The sequence below is a fragment of the Oxyura jamaicensis genome, chromosome 6, assembly GCF_011077185.1.
Source record: "Oxyura jamaicensis isolate SHBP4307 breed ruddy duck chromosome 6, BPBGC_Ojam_1.0, whole genome shotgun sequence".
Taxonomy (NCBI): Eukaryota; Metazoa; Chordata; class Aves; order Anseriformes; family Anatidae; genus Oxyura; species Oxyura jamaicensis.
The window spans coordinates 25,172,401-25,183,355 of NC_048898.1; positions in this window are offsets into that span (position 1 = coordinate 25,172,401).

Below are 10,955 nucleotides of genomic sequence, written 5' to 3' on the forward strand. Positions count from 1 at the left end.
TAAAAAAAAAAAAAAAAAAAAAAAAAAAAAAAAAAAAGTTAACTGCATCAACATCTGAGGGCTTTGGGGAATTGTTTCTTGTTTTGGTTTAGGGTGGGTCTTTTCTTGTTTGTATTTTGTTGCTGTTTGTTTTTATTTTGTCTTTTTTTGTTTGTTTGTTTTAAGCCATTGCTGTTAGAGCATTCATATCTCCAGTTATAGAGCTCAAAATCAATGATCACACTTAATGCAAACTGGATTTAGGGATATCTGCACCTGTTTCACAGTCAATAAGTTTCTTTATTTCCTGCAACACACATTGCCTTTATGCAACTCCTCTTGCTGATAGCCAAGCGGAATATCCAGCTACCGCTACAAAGACTGGACAACTTTCTGCTTTTCTGCCTTTGATAAAACCTGCTCAGATCAGAGACAAGCAAGCATGAAGAAAACTTACACTGACATCACAAAAAAAGGCATCCTAAAGAAGCCTGTTTCAAAGTGATCTTAAAACTCAAACAGTTACCATGTTGGAATAGATGAACTATGAACTACGCCTATGATGTGCCCTGGATATGAGGGGACAAGACAAGGAAATACAGCTCGCACCAGGAAAGGCAAGCTCAGAGTAACATTGTAGAAGGGAACCAAGCTGGACTTGTCTGGGGCACTGTGCAAGAGGGTCTTCTCTGAACCAAGGTTTTGGTTTGCATCTGCCCCAGTGAGGAAAATTCTCATCTCCTTTGGGCCAGTCCTGATTCATAGTGCCTCCTCCTTGGCATTACAGACCGTGTGAAGCTCCACTGCTTGGCATATTTGGATTTCAACATCTAAAATGCAATTTATGATGGGTAACAAGGGAACAGAACAGTAATTTTGGTACAAGCTCTAGGGGGCAGGATGTGACAGAATAATTAACAGCTTTAAAATGTCTAACCTCAGGTTGGCCAACATAATGTCACGGGTTTATTTCTTCTTTATAAATATTTTTGCTTGAAAAGCTTCCAGTTAACTGGAGCCTGTCAACTAGTTTGATTGAGAACCATCTGCACAGCTTCTTACCTGAAAAGTCAGGACTCTTATTTTCAGTACAGTCCCATTATTTCCACAGACCCCGAGCTCAAGCCCACGCTGGGTAATACTTTCCAATAATGATACAACCCTTACTTAGAAAACTCTCCCATCACATTTTCTTCTTTTCAGTTTCAGAGATCTTGGGTCCTAGTTCAACAAATAATACAGAACAGAACCAGGTCACTTCTAAAACCTAGTGAGCATGATTCTCCAAGAATCTGGTGTCTATGCTACCACTGCCAAATAAAATCTTCTCTAGTTTAATCCAGAGCACATCTTCTCAGCATAAAGATATACTTGAAATGGTGTGACACTGGATGGACTTTGCTGTCCCTACACAGACTGTATGCATAGAAACAGGGTTGTGAACAGAAACAAGAAAAACATCATCAACCTGATGATGTTATCATCAGGTTGGATCCATGCCACTCCGGTTCTTGGCTCTTTTCAGTCTCTTTGTGGCTGATAAAAGCTGAGCAGCCTCCTTTTAGAATGGACAACAGATTTCAAAGTACTGCCAAAATGAGCAGCATTGCCAGTCCCAACCTGTGTTATCTTCCTGTCTGCTGGAATTAATACAGCCCTTTCTTAGCACAGTAGTTGGCTCTCAGCAGGAGAGTTAGGAGCAGGTAACTCTTTTAGAAAATTCACCATGCAATCATTCTGTTGTTTAAACGAGAGCAGCAGAGTATAGCTTCCCATTTTCTAGACACTTCTACTAGAGTATTTGGTCTCTTTCTCCCTCAATCACCAATGACATCTTTTATTCTGACCACATCCTGGGGTTCTGGAGCATGAACACCCACCAGCACAAATGTTATCAGTGTCATTAGGCCTAGCAAAGAAACAAAAGTATCTCCACATGTTTTGTAGTCAATCTTGTTTGTATTACATACAAGGCACATTTCCTGTTGTCATTTTTCTTTCCTGGCAATCTAGTATCTTCAGTGAAGGAAATCAAGTCTGAACAGTGAAAATTTCAGGACAAACATTTTGTTGAACAGTTGCCTTTTGATCTAAGCTGCTGATACTTACAGAAGCAGCTTTAATCAGAATTGTTTAGGGAAATAAAACCTGAACTCCTCATTCAAGCCCCATCTCTGATTGCTTTTATTCATGCAGAGTTGCACTCTGCTCTATAATCAGTCCCACAACAGCACGTTATGCTCTTCTGTTTTCTGCAGTACTCAGTAACACAGTAATATCACGGGACACGGCTGCCATTCATTGCACTCAAGTGGATCCAATTTGCCATTGAGTTTTCGATGCGGTCCAATGTCAGCCAGACTCAAGGAAGGCTAATGTAAATCTAACATAAAGTGAGGATGGTTCTGACCAAGCCCTCCCTCTCAATGCCTCTGCACCCTATGGGGTCAGTTCTCACAATTGTGCCTGTGCCACATTCCGAATGCTGTGTCCTAATTAACTTCAGTACAAGGATCCAAACTGCAGGAAGCTTTTACTAACAACTGCTAAAAAGTGTGTGAGACACTCTCCGTTTTCATCTTCCCTGCATTGCTGTGAAATGGTGACAGAGCTTTATAGATGATGCTGAAACATTTTGAGCCTTTCCCAGGTAGCAGCTGAGATGCAGCTTGCCACAGAATGAACCTTATAGTCTCCATCTCACCTTTGCTTTTCATTTCAGCAGTCTCCAAAGAAATGCTTGCAGTGTCAGTGCTTTTGTGATGCACAGATTTTGCAGGGTGGTTGCTGTGAGCAGCAGACATTTGCTTTGTCTTCATTTCTCTAACCACAGTTAATGCAAGGTACAAAGGTGCTTCCTTTGACACAGAAACTGATGAACTAGGATCCCTAAACTAAGGATTACACCTGCCTGTTTTTTACATTTGTCTTGTGTTCGAGACTTATAAATTCATACAGATGAAACAAGAGATGCTAACAAAATACTCTGACTCCAGGTCATTCCCTTTCTTCTGAAATAGAAAACCAAGCTGAATGGCCTCAGAGAGCTGCAATTTAACAGTAAGACAGCAAAATAGTTTTTCAAGAAAAGGACTTGTTCATTTTGCTAAGGACTATTGGAACAATTTCTTCTTCTGTTATCAAAGCTGACAGGGAACTTCTTTTAACCTGCCACTCAGTCAAAAACTATAGCTGCAAGTTGTGGTTATTTATCTTCATTGGAAAGTTGAGAACTTTGGGGGAAAAAGTTCCCCAGAGCATTCCTGGAAGCAGATTCTATTGACGAATTTTCAGTTCATGACAGCAGGAATTGTTTCACTGGGACCTTATAGGGAGGAGGAAGAAAAAAAAAAAAAAAAAAAAAAGTAAAAGAAAGAAAAGAAAAGAAAAAAGAAAGCAAGCCTCATTATGAATCTTGGTCCAGAGAGAGAGCAATCACGTTGAAAGCAAAAGCAGCAATTTAATATATGCAGAAGATGGGACTTTATTCCACACTCAGAAAAGGGAATGTGCTGCTAATGAAAGTATATTTTAAAAGAGCCAAAAAGGGTACAAAGGGACCCTTTTACATACGTGTAGAATGTGCCTCATCTCTATTGAAATCTGCTGTTAAGAGAAGCAGCAGTCCTCTCCTTCATTTTCTTCTCTGACCTGCAAGTACTTCAGTGTGGTCCTTTCTTTTGGCACTTTAATGACAGAGAAAAAGTTCGTAGTGAAGAAACAGCCTGATTAACGACGGCAGTGATTTCTCCTTTCTGGCTTGTCTGCTTCCCCAGCGGATGCCCAGGAAGTATAGCGTGGAGGATGCCTTGCAACCCTTTCAATCCAACCAAACCTCTATTTAGGTCTGGAATTTTTGGGGAAAACTGATGGATTAGCAATGGAGTAATTTAAACTATATATTGTGGTCCTGGAGAGAGGGGCACCCTGCCTGCCATTCCCCTGGGGAACACCAGGGGCTCTTCAGGATATGCCAGGTATATGAAAAAGCCAGGATGTTACACATGCCTACAGAATATCCAGACCACTTTGGAGCTAAGTAAAATATACAGAGTCATATCAAATGGCACTAGACACCTGAAATATGCCCTTGTCACAGAAGCCAGTGCAAATTAAATAGTGACAATCAAAACATTCAGTTGCATTGATCAATGCACTCAATGAACAGGAGGTGTTCAGAAGGAAGTTTTCATGTAAAAACATTGGAAATAATATACAGATTTAAAAGTATTTTAGAATTCTTGCTCTCTTTCCTTCAATCATACAGTTGTGGGAAAGAAACTTAAATTTGTTCACTGTGCCTGTACCATGAATTTTGCTCTTACTGCTTTCTCTCCCACCAAAAAGTTTTGTTAAAAAGAAAAAGCACTTCAGGTATCCACTGTCTCAGTTATTGTTTGTTCTGAAATTTTATGTCAAAAAAAGTTTCACTTTATAAAACCACCTTATATAATAAAGATTACTGCCTTGTAAAGGACAAAATTATATTTTAAGATATAAACACAAGCAACTTCAGCTGCTTGTTTTGTTATGCATTTGCTGGCAATGTTTTTGTTGATACAGATTAATTTTTCACAAAAATCTCCCAAATGAAGATTAGTTAGATTCAAGCTATGTCAGAAGATGAGGTATTTCAACTGACAGAGAACACAAGGTAGAAAATGATTATAATTTTAAACAGAAGAAAGAATGGAACAGAAAGGCTTTCAACTTAAGAGAAAAGTCTGCCTGCTGCAAGCAAATCTTTTTATCAATAATTGCCTATGATTAGTGTTTTAAAATCTGCAAAATCACTGTCTTGTTATTGAGCAAAGATAATGCTGAGTTGAAACAGAAAAGTGTAATGGAAATAAATGCATTTGGATCATTTTATTTCTATACTTACACCTGGACACATTAAAACCATATACACCTCTTGGGCAGCAGGGACAGCCAGAGGACTTTGCCTGCTATGAAGGTATCTTTTGCTCCAACAGAGCATTTATCAGAGCCTGGAGCCGCTGGCTGGTTTTACTGGAAGGGTACTTATTGGTGACTGTATGAATCTCCTCTTCAGCTGCCTTGATGAGTCACAAGTGTTAATCATGATGACAGAACTGGGAGAACCCAGCTCCATTACAATCCTCACCTGGTTTGTCGGGAGTGCCCACAGCAGGCGCTGGAGGTTTACTGGGGTGTCACAGGGCCCCTAACAGAAAAACAACAACTCTGGGATTGTACCAAAGGATACCAAAGGTATCCTAGTCCAGTAACCTATCTTTGGCATTGGCAAGTGGTGGATATTTAGGCAACTGGTGAACAAATTAAAAGCTATAGTTCCCTAAGGACCTTTTTCAGATTCTGTCAATGAATCAATTTTGATGTATTTTAGGTGGGAATTTGCCCCTAGACTAATATAAATAGCAGTCAGTGATGACATTGTCTCCCTATTATCTATCATATTCTGGAAGTATTCTTTCTATGGATCTTTCTACTGAAAAAAAATAAAATAAAATAAAATAAAATAAAATAAAATAAAATAAAATAAAATAAAATAAAATAAATAAAATAGTAATAAAGCTATTCTGTCTGTGGCACCATTTTCTACCATCATTTTACCACTGCCTTCCCATGGTATCCACCAATGTTACAATCTCCCCCAGATGAGTTTTTAGCTGTATCCCCATGGCTTAATCTGATGGGTTAGGGCTGTCCCATTCATTTCCTTGGTAGTAAATGAATAATGTGTTATTTTATTGTATATTATTATTTGATTATATCTATGGTAATGATGGACGATTGGAACCTCTCAGAGTTCTAGTGGAATTTGTGGTTATCCCATGAATTTTAGTAGTCCAATATGTATTGGGGTTGTATTTAGTTAGAGTACATCATGGAGAAAAGGCAGGCTGACTGCATATATCTGAATTCATATGCCACATTGGGCAGTGCTAATGAGAATCTACAGTCCCCTCATCCCAACTGATATATGCATTACTTGTAAAACCCCTGAGCAGTTACTCTTTGTTATTGTCCTGACACAGAGAAGAAGCTGTGTGTAATGTGGTAAGGGATCAAGAGGGAAAATGAGCCATGGCCAGCCTGCAGAGTCCATAAATGTGTCCATGCTGCAAGGCAGTGGAAGAGAGAAAGCAACAGCTATAAAAGCTGCAGTGTGGCTGTGCCTGTATAATTCAGCTCTATCAAACTAGTTGTTGAACAAACACATAGTAGGAAACATAACAAGATTTTAACAAGTTAGCTAGTACTTCAGCTTCCAACAATTAATAAACAATTGGCACTGTCCCCAACACATGGATAAGCAGTTGTTAACAGTGGAAATTCCATTTTTTCCCCATATCTTTAACACGTGAATGCAAGAATGTAAAATTACATGTTTTATTTATGCTTTTATTTTATAGCAACTATAAGACTAATTAGCAATCCCCTCTTTCCCTACTCTGTATGGAATTTTGTCCAGTTGATTAGCTGAGATTTATTCACTTCACTCATGTGTTTTATTGTTATTTTTAGTTCAGAATCAAAGCTGGAATTGTTAATTCCACCAAAGGAGTGCCAGAATTCATCTTACCATGACAACACTAGCTTTTATCCAAACAACTCTTGAATGGGAGAACTATTTTCTCCACAAAGGCAAACCCTGCACAGTACATGTTCTTTCAGGAGTCATGCAATGAGTAATGGAGAGCTATTTCCACGCTTTTCACAGCAAATGAGGAAAATGGTCAGCAGATCCCTGCCTAAAGGCAGATCTGCTCAGCAGAACTGACCTGAGAAGTTACATTTCAAAGTCCTGATGTGCAGAACTGACCTCCCAGTTTAAGTACACAAGTAGTCAAATGGGTGTCAGTGGAGCTCAGAAACACTTTTTTTTACCTCTGCCAGCCTGTAAAAAGTCTGCAGGCAGGTTACAAAAACACACACAATGAGAAACAGGTTTCCTGGCATCTTCCACAACACTGACTTAAGAGACTGCAAGCTTCCTCTCCTGAGATAAACACATTTTTTCATAGCCTGAGCTTCAGATTTTGAAGTGTTCAACAGCAATCAGACAGGAGGACACTGTTTCAGGGAGCTTTGAGCTTAAAGAAATGATAGCCCTCTGCTCAGAATGGGCAGCCCAGTACAAGCACAGGGGGTGTAAGGGGAAGGGTACACCCAGTCCCCATGGACACCAGAACTCCCACTGTGCATCTCTGAGCCAAGGCAGGAGCCCATGCACCCTTGAAAAAATTCCTCAGTTTGGTTCCTACTGCCTTCCTGAAGCTCAGGATACCAGAGGGAAATATATGAGCTGCAGTAAAAATAAAACAAGAAACACTGACGTCTTTCTAGTTAAAGGCATGAAGATCATTAAAAGCAGGTGTGGGTGGTGAGACTTTTTTTCCCAGGGCCATATCATTTTTATTTTTTTTTATGGGCAAAACTGAAAGCTGTTAAAAAAAATACAGAACTAAATGGGAATATCTTCTTTTTAATCTCCTTGGAGACAAAGGTTTCCTTACTAGCCAGGTGGCTGTTGGTTCTGCCTTTCTTCATTCTGTAGGACCCAGTTTAGCATAACTGTATGGTATTTGCATGTATCATTTGAGAAGCTGGGATTTTTAACAATGTGCAAAGTCGTCTGTTTTCCCAAGATTACTCTTGTAGCAGAGACAATTTGAGGGAAGACCATTGGCTAAAAAGAAATTGAAATGGCTGACCAAAAGGTTTTCTTGAAAAAGAAAGATCTTTGGAAACTCGGGTAGGATTTGTAGCTGCAGGAATAAAAAAATCACCATAAGCAGAAAGACCCCTGCAGGTTTCACCAGTGGGAAGCACTGGGAAGAAAAGAGACTTTGCAAACATTTCCCAGCAGGATCTTGTCCCTTGTCTGGGTACTTGCCCTGTGTTTGGGGTGGAATCAGATGAAGACTAATTACTCAACAAGCCCAGAAAAACACCCAGAATTGATCATATTTAAACCTCATGCGTTTAAGTTATAGCTCCCAATTTTAACAAGATGGAAGTTATATTTTTTTGAATATTTTGTATGACTAGTACCATAAACTCACCTTCATAAAAAGAACATGGAAACTATCAGAAACACAAAAACAAGCCACATCCGAAGCTGAACCAAGAAACCTGTCTTCATCAAGCCTGCAGTACTTTAGATCTGCAGTGTTTCTGAATGGCTGAAATGAACAGAATGGCTGTAGATAAATTACCCTGAAAGCACTCTAAAATGTCAGCACCCACCAGTGAAGAAACTAAATTCAATCTAATAACATAATATGAACTAGCATTGCAGGTTAATGACCTTCTACTTCACTGTCTAATGGGGCACACATCTTACAAGGTTTAGAATAAATGGATTGTAGAACATAACTACATATATTGGAATTTTATAAATAAATTATTATAACACTAATTGGGACTAAATTACCATGTTTTAAAGTCATCTAGTAATTAAACTTTTTAGTGGCTCAGTGCCTAGTTCTTTTCTGTTGTAGAAAAAATATTTTCTCTGATTACAGTACTGGCAAAACAATACTGACATAATTTCTGTCTGTTTTGATCCCCAGAACAAATTCCCTCCAAATCCATTACCTTACATTGAAAATATCTGAAGGATTAAAGGAAGAGATTGAATGCTAACCCTTTAAGTCTTCATTGGGAGAGATGAATTACCCTAGTTTAATACACCATTAAGATGTCCATTATAACATCATTCTTTCAAATACTTATCCTGCGTGGATTTTAAAATACAAAATTCAGTCCTATTTCTCGTGCGGTGCTAACACAGCACTGCTGATGGCATGGGAGGGCCATGGGCAACGTGGGCAGGTGCAGCAGAGGGCACCTGGGGTGTGATGTCCTGGTCCACTCTTCTTTCACATCATTAGGTCCTGTCAGCTCCATTTTCTCCCAGCATTCAGGGGAGTTCAAGTTTAGCAACTGCACTTTGTAGAGGAGCAGCTGTGTGGCTCAGCTGTCTGGGTATTAGCACAGATTTGGTCACTTTGGTTACTTAGGTGAGGTCTGCTTGTTGTTTTATTCTTTAGCGAACACCCTGAAAAAGCCATTATTCAAGCAAGGCCTATGGCTCAGCCTGAGAGCTGATGCTTTCTGCCAATAGACAGTTTATTTTGTTTAATCAGTAGGAAAGGATCAGGGGTTTATGAAGCGAAGCATTAGCAAAAACCTAAGCCCCATCTAAACGTCACTGCCTGCACCACCTTGGCTATCCCCAAACAGTGCTGGAGCACTGCTCTCCCTGGGCCAGGCCTGTCTCTTCAGAGGCTTTTCCCCAGAGAGCTGTCCTTTTCCTTGCTGACGCTGTGCACACAGCAACATGCCCCAAAGGGTGCCTTCTGCTTTGTAAAGGTAAACGTGACAAGCTCATAGAAAGTGCAAGAGTGATTTAAAAGCCTTTATTCCTAAGTAGGAGGCAAAGGAAGCATGTAGCTCTCTGAGCCGGCCTTCATGTACAAAGGGAAGGGGTCAGCCAGAGAATAATCTCCATCCCCACAGGGCCTAGGTGTGATCAGGGCTTCATCTGGGGACATGCAAAGACAAAAACCTTATTCAGGCTGACAGAGGCTGCAAAATTACTGAAGCTTTGCAGGTGCAGATGCGAGTCGGAGGAGCAATTAATCCATCCTCACAAAAAAAAAAAAAAAAAAAAAAAAAAAAAAAAAAGCCATTATCAGACCATTTTTCCTCCAATTAACTCAGGCTACCCCTCAGTCTAGACTCTGCTAGTTTCTCCAAAAGTCCCTTCTGAACGCTGGGCAATGTCCCTTGTGCCACATGCCAGCAGCACCCACCCGACTCTGCTTCCCTTCTGCTTTCTGGCTGGCCAGTGGCAGCCATGAGATGTAAGCCCTCAAACCCACAGTGAGGGCATGCATCTCTTTGGTTCTGCAGGTCAGCTGGTGTGTTTATGTCAAATTGCCCACTAACACTCCTGAAACAAGGCATTTTACTACTATTATTTTGTTGCCATATTCTCTCATCCCTAAGTCTTTAGAGAACTGGAAATAGATCAGAAAAGCATAAAACAATGTAAAGATTTTTTTTTTTTCAGTACCTCATGAAGGTGTAAGCTTGATAAACATTGGAGAGTTTACTTTTTAAAAGCGTCCAGAAGCTTGGAGTCTTATCTGGAATTCTGGAGTATGCAAAATTGGATTGGAAGTCTCAGGAGAGTAATCACATACAGGATCTTCTAATCCTGTTGGCAACTCCAGCCTGCGAGTGAATAGGAGCGGAAAGCTGTTCACCCACAGCTATTTAAATCCTGAAAGCGTCAGCCTCTACCAGTGCGACTATCTCTGAGAACAACCTCCTGCTGGAACCACACAGCATTCACAGCACTTCGTGCAAAAGCATAACTCTTTCAAAAACATGATTACAGCTGGCTACACAATCTTGGTTCACCACCCACCTCCACACATGGGTGTCTGCTTTTTTACCAGGGTGGAAGGGGTTTTTTTGGGGGGAGCAGGGCACTGGGAAGGATGCTGTGCTTTGTTCAGAAGCTTTTCCAGGACCAATGTGTTCTGATGGTTACTGACTTGGTTCTGAATCTTGCCCCACATTTATTCACACCCATTTGTTCTGAAAATGCAACATTTTCCTTGAGCTAAAATAACACATTTCCTTTGACAGTGAATAAGCAGAAGTTCTGCAGAGATCCTTCAGGATGGAAGGCAGCATTGGGCATTGATTTATTATTCATTGCTTAGTTGGTGTTAAGTGGTTAAAAAAAAATCCTCTCCCCTTGCAAGGATATAATTCAACTCTCTTGAAATAATTAGTCAATAGCTATCTCCAAAAAGGTATAATTCCGACTAGGTTAAGCTATTTTTCTCTTTTTCACTGCCTTCCACTCACAAGCACATACAACAGCCATGGATACCTCAACTGTGCTGTAGCATCAGATCCCAAATAGTGCAATCAGGAAAAACATTCGCAAGTTCATCTGAATTTTT